General features: G+C 44.0%; 1 long non-coding RNA gene across 1 annotated transcript; it reads left to right on the forward strand.

Moving 5' to 3' along the window:
• Positions 1–40: 40 nt before the first annotated feature.
• LOC144582197 (uncharacterized) lies at positions 41–10,914 on the forward strand. The gene is made up of 3 exons (XR_013534516.1): positions 41–193; positions 912–990; positions 10,232–10,914. It is a non-coding gene; the product is annotated as an uncharacterized LOC144582197 (long non-coding RNA).
• The last annotated feature ends 1,458 nt before the right edge of the window (positions 10,915–12,372 follow it).

A 12,372-nucleotide genomic window follows, 5' to 3' on the forward strand; every position in this document is an offset into this window, starting at 1 on the left:
CCCGTCTATAAAGGATGGCAAGCGGGAGTCTTGCCATTTCAGACGTGGGCCCACCTGCTCTGAGCTGGCTTCGAGGAGAAGTGGGAGTAGCCGGCCACCGCCCATGCTGGAGGCTAGAGTCTGCCTTATCGGCTCGGCTCCCCTCGCTGTTGCGGTTGTTGGCACTGACGGGGACTACAGCGCAGCTAAAAGGGTAAGATGGCGGGATAGGTTCACCATCTTGGCCCGCACAGCCTTAGGCATGGGGGACGACTTGGGAGTGACCTGCCATGGGCAGTGGGCACTATCTAGGGTGTCACTGCTGGTGTTGCGGGGGCTGGTGGGGGGGGGTGTTCATTTGAGGCGCCACAGCCCGCGTAGGGGAGAGGGTTGGGGGCCCTTTCCTGGGGCGTGCTGCCCATTGCTGGGGGCTGGGATGGGGCCTGTCCCAAGCGGTACTGCCAGCAGCAGTGGGGCTCCTATTTGAGATCTTGCAATGGCTCCTCACTGCTCTCAGGATAAATCTGTACTTTTTATTCTGACCTACACAATCTGGTTCTGTCCAACTTTGTGTTGTGTCTCTGTGCTCCTTGCTCACTATACTCCATCCGCCCTAATATTCCAGCTTCTTAAACATGCTAAGTTCACTCCTATTGACAACTGAATGCAATGTGGGATCCTGGATTAGATCTTAGCCCAGAATAGGTCTTCAGTGGAAGAACTGGCAAAATTTGAATAAGGTCTCTGGTTTCGTGAATGGTAGCGTATTGATGTTCATTTCCTGCTTTTGATCATTGGAGTGATAGTGAGACATTAACATTTGGGAAAACACAATAAAGGTTATATGGACATCTCTACTATTTTTGTAACTTTTGTAAGTTAAAATTGTTTCAAAATGAGTTAAAAAATTAAAAGGAAGTTTTCTGTTTCAGCTGGGAAAATGGCAATGAATTAATGACAAGAAATTAACGGTGAAGTGATGACTAAAATTCTACATTGCTCCGAAAGCAAGTAAGAAAATCAGTGGTTATAGAGAAGTTCTTACATGAAGTAATAAAAATAAAAATTATTATCTTTTCCTCTTCTCCAAATGAAACAACATACTGTTCTGCATTTTATTCTACCTAACAATATATCTTTTGAATGACTCTTGTATTTTAAACCTAAAATTTGTTTAAGCCTTGCTTAATATTTAAAAAGATAGTATAGGTCACAATGATATTTGATGCAAACCTTGGAAAGACAGAATCTTATTGATCCAAGAGCTTTTAGAATTCAAAGTACTATTCTGGTTGTTATTCTACTCATTTAAGATAGGGAAATGAACATTTACATTCTGGCGACCTCAGAAGTGCAATGAACAAAGGGCACCAGCCAGGTAGGGCAAAGGTCTGTGTGCGCCCTGTTGCTTTTACATATTTATCAGAGGCATGCTCTGTTATATTACATTATTTTTCTCTTCAGTGTTTACTGAGGAAAAACAAGTATCTCCTCGGGCAAGTCAACTGTTAACTTTGCAGTTTTTATTTAATCTCCCTGGAATGTAACCCTTAACTTTAAAGAACGTAATGGCCATAAAACTTATAAAGCGTGTTTCTTAAGGAAATCATTCATACCTGTTTGTTTAATCTACCAGATATGAATGCGATAAAAAATTGAATTTATCCACTTAAGCTGTAGATGAACTTTCCACCTTTCTGATCAGAAATAGACCATCTTATAGTACAGATTCTGTTATTAATCAGAATATTTCATTTAGACTTTTTCCATTAAACTTTTTCTTAGAGGCTATTCAAAATAAAGGTGCTTCTAGCAGTTTCGTATCTAAATATGATGCAAAGCCTTGCTCTTCCATGGTATCCCTTGAATGAGCCAAACTTATTTAGCCATTCCCCTATAATTAAATAGCTAGGATGTTTCTAACATCTCAACTTAAAAACAATATTGCGATGAATGTCGTGTCTGTATATGTAAATATGTAGGATAAATACCTATCAGTAGAACTTCAAAAGGTATATGCAATTAATATTTTCATGTGTATTTAAATTTTTCCATCCATACAAAGGTTGCTAATGTATCTTATTTATTTAAAATTTAAAACATAATTTTATATGCCTCTTTTAACCAGTAATCTGATACAAAGATTTTTTTAAAATAACGTTGCTCCTCTTCCCCCATTGTCTCTGTCATCTATAGTACTCCCTGAGGTAGTTCATGTTATTGAAAGGGTGTGTTTCATCCCAAACATATTGCTTCCGCATACATATATCAGCATACATATATATATATATATATGTATGTGTATATATATATATATATATATACACACACACACACAGGTATACACACACATATGTATAGCATACATATATATGAGCACATATTAATATATCCCCATGCACATACAAGCATGATTTTAATTTTTACTGAAATGGATTCATACTCCATACTTATAAACAAATTGCTTATTTCATTTCATACCACTTATAATTGTCATTCTACAAATCAGTACATATAAAATTCATATTTACACATACTCTATCTTTCTGTTACAATTTTCTGCGTGAGCCACCGCGCCCGGGTTTTTTTTGTTTGTTTGTTTTTTGTTTTTTTGAGATGGAGTTTCGCTCTTGTTTACCCAAGCTGAAGTGCAATGGCGCGACCGCAACCTCCGCCTCCTGGGTTTAGGCAATTCTCCTGCCTCAGCCTCCTGAGCAGCTGGGATTACAGGCACTTGTCAGTATGCCCAGCTAATTCTTTGTATTTTTATTAGAAACGGGGTTTCACCATGTTGACCAGGATAGTCTAGATCTCTTAACCTCGTGATCCACCCGCCTCAGCCTCCCAACATGCTGGGATTACAGGCGTGAACCACCGCGCCCCGCTTTTTTTCAGAGACCGAGTTTCACTCTTGTTTACCCAGGCGGGAGTGCAATGGCGGCGGGATCTCGGCTCACCGCAACCTCCGCCTCCTGGGTTCAGGCAATTCTCCTGCCTCACCCTCCTGAGCAGCTGGGATTGCAGGCACTCGTCACTATGCCCAGCTACTTCTCTGTACTTTTACTAAAGATGGGGTTTCACCATGTTGACCAGGATGGTCTCGATCTCTTAACCTCGTGATCTCTCCGCCTCGGCCTCCCAAAGTGCTGGGATTACAGGTGTGAGCCGCCGCGCCTGACTTTTTTTTTTTTTTTTGAGACGGAGTTTCGCTCTTGTTTACCCAGGCTGGCGTGCAATGGCGCGATCTCCGCTCACGGCAACCCCAGCCTCCTGGGTTCAGGCAATTCTCCTGCCTCAGCCTCCTGAGCAGCTGGGAGTACAGGCACGCGCGCCACTATGCCCAGCTAATTTTTTGGATTTTTAGTAGAGATGGGGTTTTAGCATGTTGACAGGATGGTCTCGATCTCTTGACCTCGTGATCCACCCGCCTCGGCCTCCCAAAGTGCTGGGATTACAGGCATGAGCCACCGGGCCCGTTTTTTGTTTTTTGTTTTTTTTCCAGAGACAGAGTTTCGCTCTTGTTTACCCAGGCTGGCGTGCAATGGCGGGATCTCGGCTCACCGCAACCTCCGCCTCCTGGGTTCAGGCAATTCTCCTGCCTCAGCATCCTGAGCAGCTGGGAGTACAGGCACGCGCCACTATGCCCACATAATTTTTTGTATTTTTAGTAGAGATGGGGTTTCACCATGTTGACCAGGATGGTCTCGATCCCTTGACCTCGTGACCCGCCTGCCTCAGCCTCCCAAAGTGCTGGGATTACAGGCATGAGCCGCCGCGCCCGGCTGGTCTTTGGTTCTCTCATCCATAAAATGAGAAAAGGAGCGAGAGTGGGAGGAGGGGTAGAATCAACAAAATTTATGAATGTATACTCTGCTTAATACCTAGGTGATTAAGCAATCTGTACAACAGGGCCCTGTGACACTCATTTACCTATGTAACAAACCAGCACATCCTGCACATGTACCCCTGAATTTAAAATAAAAGTTCAGGACTGGGTGCAGTGGTTTACGCCTGTAATCTCAGTACTTTGAGAGGCCGAGGCGGGTGGATCAGGAGGTCAAGAAATGAAGACCATCCTGGTCAACATGGTGAAACCCCGTCTGTACTAATAATACAAAAAATTAGTTGGGCATAGTGGCGCGTTCCTGCAATCCCAGGTGCTCAGGAGGCTGAGGCAGGAGAATTGCCTGAACCCAGGAGGCAGAGGTTGCGGTGAGCCCAGATCGCGCCATTGCACTCCAGCCTGGTTAAACGAGAGCGAAACTCGGTTTTGATAGAAAAAGAAAAAAAGCCGGGCGCAGTGGCTTACTCCCGTAATCCCAGCACTTTGGGAGGAGGAGGCGGGTGGATCACAAGGTTAAGAGATCTAGACCATCATGGTCCACATGGTGACACCCCGTCTCTACTAAAAATACAAAGAATTAGCTGGGCATAGTCATGCGTGCCTGTAATCCCAGCTGCTCAGGGGGATAAGGCAGGAGAATTGCCTAAACCCAGGAGGTGGAGGTTGCAGTGAGCTGAGATCGCGCCATTGCACGCCAGCCTGGGTAAACAAGAGCGAAACTCCGTCTCAAAAAAAAAAAAAAAAAAAGCCAGGCGGGGTGGCTCAGGCCTGCAATCCCAGCATTTTGGGAGACCGAGGCAGGCGGATCATGAGGTCAAGAAATCGAGACCATCCTGGTCAACAAAGTGAAACCCCGTCTCTACTAAAAATACAAAAATTAGCTGTGCATGGTGGCGCGCGCCTGTAATCCCAGCTACTCGGGAGGCTGAGGTAGGAGAATTGCTTGAACTCACGAGGCAGAGGTTGAGGTGAGCCGAGATCACACCATTGCACTCCAGCCTGGGTAACAAGAGCGAAACTCCATCTCAAAAAAAAAAATAAAAATTTGTCACGTTATAAAATTTTTCACCTCAGTGCAACTCCAGAAATTAGTAAACAGGTGAGCTGAGTTGGAGGGTAGGAACTCCCTGGGATAGTTGAAGCTGCTTTTTAATTTGTTTTGCAGATAAGGAGCTTCTGGTTTTGACAAGGATGGACTTTTGTGATTTATGAGTTTGTAGGACAGGGTCTATTCACTGGCTTGCTACCCTGTTCCTGTGATATAGCCGGCCTAGAGTTAGAACCTGTACAATGCCATTTTTATAAAGAACAAAACTGTTTCCATTCTCCTCACAATGACTGCTAGCCTTGGCTTTGTAAATTGCTAGATCACTTGCAGGATGCAAATTGAGGTAAAGCTGCATACCTCCTCTTATCTGTAAATGCCAGAATTGCTGGCCTTTTTTTACCAGAGTAAGCACTCCCAGATAATTCCATCCTGGCGCCAAGTAATTAAAAATCTATGGATCCCACCCCTACCCAAACGATGTGTAAACGAATGTTAATCTCAGCATCTGTGAACCCCTTAAATAACAATCAGAATGTCAAATAGTCCCCTGGCCCTCGAAATGTCCGGAACCCCCTCACCCGCCTCTCAGCCCAGAAGGTGATTTGAATCCACTGGTCCTCGGAATGTCTGAAGCCCCTCACCCTCATCTTAGCCTGGGAGGTGATTGACAGCTTTCATTCCCATCGCCACCCCCACTCCCAAGGTGGTTTTGCGGATATAAAAAGGTCTTGTCTCTCTTTATTCGGGGCCACGGGTTGGAGAGACGTGAGTCCTCTGTGGTCGCCGGCAATAAACCCTGTAATTTGGCATACCTTTGTTCTGGTGTTGACTTTCTGTGCTGAGTTCGATATAACATTCCCAGTAACTGGCATTTTGTAAAGCCTCTGCCTCTTAAATTTTCTTTCTTTCATTCTTTCTTTTTTTTTGAGGTAGAATCTCGCTCTGTTTCTCAGGCTGGAGTGCAATGGTACAGTCTCGGCTCACTGTGACCTCTGCCTCCCAGGCTCAAGCCATTCTCCTGCCTCAGCCTTTCAAGTAGCTGCGATTAAGGTGTGCGTCACCATGCCCTGCTAATTTTTGTATTTTTAGTAGAGACGGGGTTTCACCGTGTTGGCCAGGCTGGTCTCAAACTCCTGACCTCAAGTGATCCCACCTGCCTCATCCTCCCAAAGTGCTGGGATTACAGGGGTCAGCTATTGCACCTGACTGAATTTTTTTTTTCTTAGTCCAAATCACCCTGCCCCTTTGTGCCTCCAAACTCCCAGGACTGCTATTTTGCAGTTTATTCCAGTTGATTGGAAAATTCATAAGCTATATTTATACACATGATTTCTTATTTTGAATACATACCTTTGTGTTTCCCCATTATGGGAGTATGTGTGTTACTTAAGTTAGTACAGATTTTTTAAAAAAGAAGAGTTGTAGTGCTTACTGAACAGCTTATGAAAAGGAGACAGGTCTCAAAGCTCTTCCTGAGCAGGGACAGAATAAAATGTAGACCATTCTTAGCTTCTGGAAGAACACCAGCAGCCCTTGCTTTTTGCCGTGAGCTGTGCACATTGGTCATGGTTTTGCTATCTTTGTGTTTCAAGTTTGTGTCTACATGCATTTCATTCATTTGTCAACATGTCTCAGGATTTGTGGTGCTCTGGCTTTTTTTTTTTTTTTTTTTTTTTAATGGGCTGGAGTGGAGTGTTACGATTGGCTCACTGCAACCTTCGCCTTCCAGGCTCAAGCAATTCTTCCACCTCAGTGTCCTGAGTATCTGGGACCACAGGCATGCACAACCACACCCGCTAATTTTTGTGTTTTTGTAAAGTTGGGGTTTCACCATGTTGCCCAGGCTGGTCTCAAACTCCTGAGCACAAATGATCCACCCACCTCAGCCTGCCAAAGTGCTGGGATTCCAGGCTGAGCCACTGAATGCAGCCTGTTTTCTCACATCTTGCAGCTTCATTGTTGCATAAACTGGCAGAAAATTTTCGTTTTATAGACTTTTTTCCTCCAGAAAACAGTTGTTTTGAGGGAAAATACTAAGGCTAACACAGTATCTAACCATGGTAAGTTTGTAAACATGGGACTGCATGAAGCCTGGCATGGTGTGCCTGAGGGAGTGTTCAAGAATGTTTTTTCCGTTGCCTGTAATAATAATATAGTCTTTCTAGTTTGTCCTATGCAGAAATGCAAAGAAACATGACGCATTGGCCATTAACCTCTGAGCCTTAGTTTTCTCGTCTATTAATGTTGCCACAACAGATGGAAGTGAGTGTTGAGGATGGGGAAGTGTTTTTCTAATTTGCACTAGAGGCATGGGGACATCATCTGTGGGACAGTGACATGTAGTATCTTTAACTTGGCAGTTCAGGTGTGAGTATATAATACCAGCTAATGGTTAGGAAAATGTATCCAGTTTGGTAAGGCAGTTACAGGTATTAAAGAGCTAATGAAACTGGGCCTGGTGGTACATACATACACAGTCTCAGTTACTCAGGTGGCTGGGACAGGAAGATTGCTTGAGCCCAGGAGTTCAAGGCTGTGGGAAAAAAAAAATTAACAAAGTGAAAAGGGAAAAACTAAAATTTGATTTACATGAGATATGTAAGATACAGGGCTCAAGGTCAGCTAAAGCCAAAGACTTGTTTTAGGGTATCTTTCTTGTTTACCTTTTGAGATTCTCATGCTACCTCCCTCCCTCCACCCCAAAATGGACTTCTTTGGAACTGAATTTATAAAACTTTAGTTTTAGAAATTACCGACTCCTGAAAAAAAAAAGGTGTCAATTTGACCCTCACTGGGCTAGACCCAGTTCATATTTTTAGAACTGGTGAGGTTTAAGGCTTTCTAACTAATCATCCTAAGCTGAGAGTCAAGAATAGAGTGCTCAGCCTGGCGTGGTGGCTCATGCCTGTAATCCTAGCAGTTTGGGAGGCCGAGGTGAGTGGATCACCTGAGGTCGGGAGTTCAAGACCAGCCTGGCCATCATGGTGAAACCCCACCTTTACTAAAGATACAAAATTATCTGGGCATGGTGGCTTGCTCCTGTAATTCAAGCTACTGAGACATAAGAATTGCTTGAACCTGGGAGGCGAAGGTTGCAGTGAGCCAAGATCGCACCACTGCACTTCAGCCTGGGCGACAAAGCAAGACTCAGTCTCAAAAAAAAAAAGAAAATTGTTTTTTTTTTTTTTCTTTGAGATGGAGTTTCGCTCTTGTTACCCAGGCTGGAGTGCAATGGCGCGATCTCGGCTCACCACAACCTCCGCCTCCTGGGTTCAAGCAATTCTCCCACCTCAGCCTCCTGAGTAGCTGGGATTACAGGCACGTGCCACCATGCCCAGCTAATTTTTTTGTATTTTTAGTAGAGATGGGGTTTCACCATGTTGACCAGGATGGTCTTGATCTCATGACCCCGTGGATCCACCCGCCTCGGCCTCCCAAAGTGCTGGGATTACAGGCTTGAGCCACCGTGCCCGGCAAGGAAATTGTTAAGATTGTCAGTAAGATGACTTAGTGAAAAGACAGGAAGACAGTTGAAAGAAAAATGTTTGTGGTGGGAGGTACACAGAATTGCCTGAGATTATTCTCTTGCTTAAACTGGGCCTGCAGATTAGAGATATAATATGAGGTATAATATAACGAAAGGCTTTGAATCTCAAAAGGGAGCCTATCTTGATACAGAATAGACTTTCTAGGTTTTTAGCCTGGCACAGGTTTTATGAAAGTGCCATTTGAGAGTGCCATATAAAAGATAGTAGAGCTGGTCAGCCATGGGAGCTCATGCCTGTAATCCCAGCACTTTGGGAGGCCAAGGTGGGCAGATCACCTGAGGTCAGGAGTTCAAAACCAGCCTGGCCAACATGATGAAATCCCACCTCTACTAAAAATACAAAACTTATCTAGGTGTGGTGGCCCACGCTTGTAATCCCAGGTACTTGGGTGGCTGGGGCAGGAGAATCACTTGAACCTTGGAGGTGGAGGTTGCAGTGAGCCAAATTCACACCACTGCACTCTAGCCTAGGTGACAGACTCCATCTCAAAAAAATAGAATAAAACAAAAATTTAGTGTCAGATCTTCCACTTTTAAGTGTACAATTCTGTGGGATTAAGCACATTTACGGTGTTATACAACAATCACCATTATATTCATCTTAAGCACAAATTCTGTACCCATTAAACAATAACTCCAGGATGGGCGAGGTGGCTCACGCCTATAATCCCAGCCCTTTGGGAAGCCAAGGCAGGTGGATCACTTGAGGTCAGGCATTCAAGACTAGTTTGGCCAACATGGTGAAACCCATGTCTACTAAGAAATACAAGTAGCTGGGATTAAAGGCCTGCACCACCACAGTGGCGCAGGTGGCAGTGCATGCCTGTAGCTGGGCATGGTGGCAGTGCATGCCTGTAATCCCAGTTACTTGGGAGGCTGAGTCAGGAGAGTCGCTTGAACCTAGGAGGCAGAGGTTGCACTGAGCAGAGATTACACCACTGCACTCCAACCTGGGGGACAGAGCAAGACTCCATCTCAAAAAAAAAAAAAAAAACAACCCACAATAACTCCCCAAATCCCTTAGCCCCTTCTGTCTATTTTTTTGAGGGATTTTTGTTGTTGTTTGCTGTTTTTCCTGTTAGGTTATCAGCTAGTTTTTTCCCTCCACTATTAAGATTCTAGACTTTAGTAATATGTTGCATGTTACTAATGTTCGTGTTTTAATCTGTTGTTTGCTAAGAAACGTTACTTAAAGCTTATGGAAATTGTATAGAGTAAGATTATTTATTCCTAAAGGCTTTCCTATGCAGAGAAGAGGTAGGGTTTTGTGATGGCTGTTTGAAGCATAAAAATACCTTTTGTTCCCTCAGTTGCTAGACATTTCCCTAGACACTAGCTTATGGAAAAGTAGGGGATTACTGTTTTTAAGAAACAACAGATTAATAGTTGAATAACGAGAAATGCTTTATATCTGGTATTTTTTAAAAAGCCTTCATTGACTAGGTTCCACCACTAGTTAGTGTCCTTTTTAAAAGATCTCCTTAGGCCAGGCGTGGTGGCTTGTGCCTGTAATCCAAGCACTTTGGAGGCCAAGGTGGGCGGATCACCTGAGGTTGGGAGTTCAAGACCGGCCTGACCAACTTGGTAAAACCCCCGTCTTTTTAAAAAAATAAAAAATAAAATAAAAGATCTCCTTAGTGCTTTTATAATCTGAGGGAATTGCGGGAACAAGACCACAAACATTTTTTCAAAAAGCACAGCTACGGACAAAGCAAGGTTCACCTACATGCACTAAAGTCTCCATGAGCTCACATGGACCTGACAACTCACTTCATCAGTGTTTGTTTCAATATCTGAGATTCTTCTTTTACAGGTGTTTGATTTCACCACTGTAGACTTGACATCTGAGAATGATGAAATTCCAGATATTATAGCTTTGGAAGAGGAGAACAGATCAAATCATTCACATGCATTAGCTTTGTCCCCTCATGGCAAAATGGTGAATAACTAACAACAACAACAAAATACCCCTAGGCCAGGGACGGTGGCTCCTGCCTGTAATCCCAGCACTTTGGGAGACTGAGGCAGGTGGATCACGAGGTCAGGAGTTCAAGACCAGCCTGTCCAAGATGATAAAACCCGTCTCAACTAAAAATTACAGAAAATATAGCCGGTGTGATGGCATGTGCCTGTAATCCCAGCTACTTGGGAGGCTGAGACAGGAGAATTGCTTGAACCCAGGAGGTAGCAGTTGCAGGGAGCTGAGATCGTGCCACTGCACTCCAGCCTGGGTGACAGAGCAAGATTCTGTCTCAAAAAAAAAAAAAATACCCCTTTTGGTTGAATACACAATTGATATTAGATTGAACTTCCTGTTTTTATTCCTGTGGATTTGAAGAGTGTTCATCTATTTTTTTGGCTACATTGATCTTAATTGCAATAAAAACTGACCTAAACTTTTGTAAGAGATCATAGTTCTGTGTCATATATCCTTTAATATAATTATTTAAAGTTTAATTGCTGAAAAACTTATAATAAAAACTGGGCTGCGTAATCTTGACTTCATGAGTTTTTTTCACACTGGTATAATGCACATTTGTTGTCTTTTGGTCTCCCATGATCATTCATGCTTCTTTTGAGGGTCTCAGTGGGGATAGTGGTCAAGGTTTTTGCTTTCCCTTAGCCTAGTGGTGGGCATGTGACCAAAAGCAGGTCAACTGGGAGAAAGCATAGCGTGATGGGTAAGGGCTCAGCCTCTGGGTTCTAATCTGGCTCTGCCAGTTACTATGTGATCCTGAGCAGGTTACTTAATTTCTCTGCACCTCATTTTTTTAATCTGTAAAACTGGAATAGCACTAGGTTTGCTATGAAGCTTAGATAATTAGCATTTGTGAAAAGCTTAGAGCAGTGCCTGGCACAGAGCAGCATTAAGTATTAGCTGCCTATAATCCCAGCACTTTCGGAGGCCAAGGCTAGTGGATCGCTTCAGGTTAGGGATTTGACACCAGCCTTCAACATGGTGAAACACCGTTTCTACTAAAAAAAGAAAAAGAAAAAAAAATTAGCCAGGCTGTGGTGGTGCAGGCCTGTAATCCCTGCTACTCAGGAGGCTGAGGCAGGAGACTTGCTTGAACCCAGGGGGTGGAGGTTGCAGTGAGCCCAGTTCGCACCATTGCACTCCAGTCTGGGTAACAGAGTGAGACTTCATCTCAAAAAAAAAAAAGGACAGTGTTAGTTAAGGGAGTGAATTGTAGAAGCAATCTGGGGCAGTGGCTTACACTTATAATCCCAGCAGTTTGGGAGGCTAAGGTGGGAGGATCACTTGAGCCCAGGAGTTCCAGACCAGACTGGGTAATATAGTACGACCTCCTCTCTACAACAATAACAAAAAAAAAAACACACACCTTAGAAAATTAGGCTGGGCATGGTGGCTCGCATCTGTAACTCTAGTACTTTGTACTTTGGGAGGCCACGGCAGGTGGACTAGAGGTCAGGATTTTCAGGCCACCCTGGCCAACATGGTGAAACCCTGCCTCTACTAAAAATACAAACATTAGGCTGGGCTCGGTGGCTTACACCTGTAATCCCAGCACTTTGGGAGGCCAAGGTGGGCGGATCACCTGAGGTCAGGAGTTTGAGACCAGCCTGACCAACATGGAGAAGCCCCATCTTAAAAAAAACAATGCAAACATTAACCGGGTGGGGTGGTGGGTGCCTGTAATCCCAGCTACTTGGGAGGCTGACGTGGGAGGATTCCAGGCTAGTCTGGAATTCCCAGCCTCAAATGATCCTCCTGCCTCGGCCTCCTAAAGTGCTGGGATTATAGGCATGACCCACCATGCCTAGCTGCCAAATCTTCTTAGAATGAGGCCTAGTGAGTGAGGACTAAACTCTGACCTTTTTTCTTTCTGGCCCAAATTCCTAACTAGTGAATTTAAGGAGATACATCCTATAAACCATAAAAATCTCATCAGATGGATTTTGTTTAACCCGATATGACCCAGCTTACTTTCC

This window comes from Callithrix jacchus, chromosome 1 (genome assembly GCF_049354715.1).
Source record: "Callithrix jacchus isolate 240 chromosome 1, calJac240_pri, whole genome shotgun sequence".
In the NCBI taxonomy this organism is placed as follows: Eukaryota; Metazoa; Chordata; class Mammalia; order Primates; family Cebidae; genus Callithrix; species Callithrix jacchus.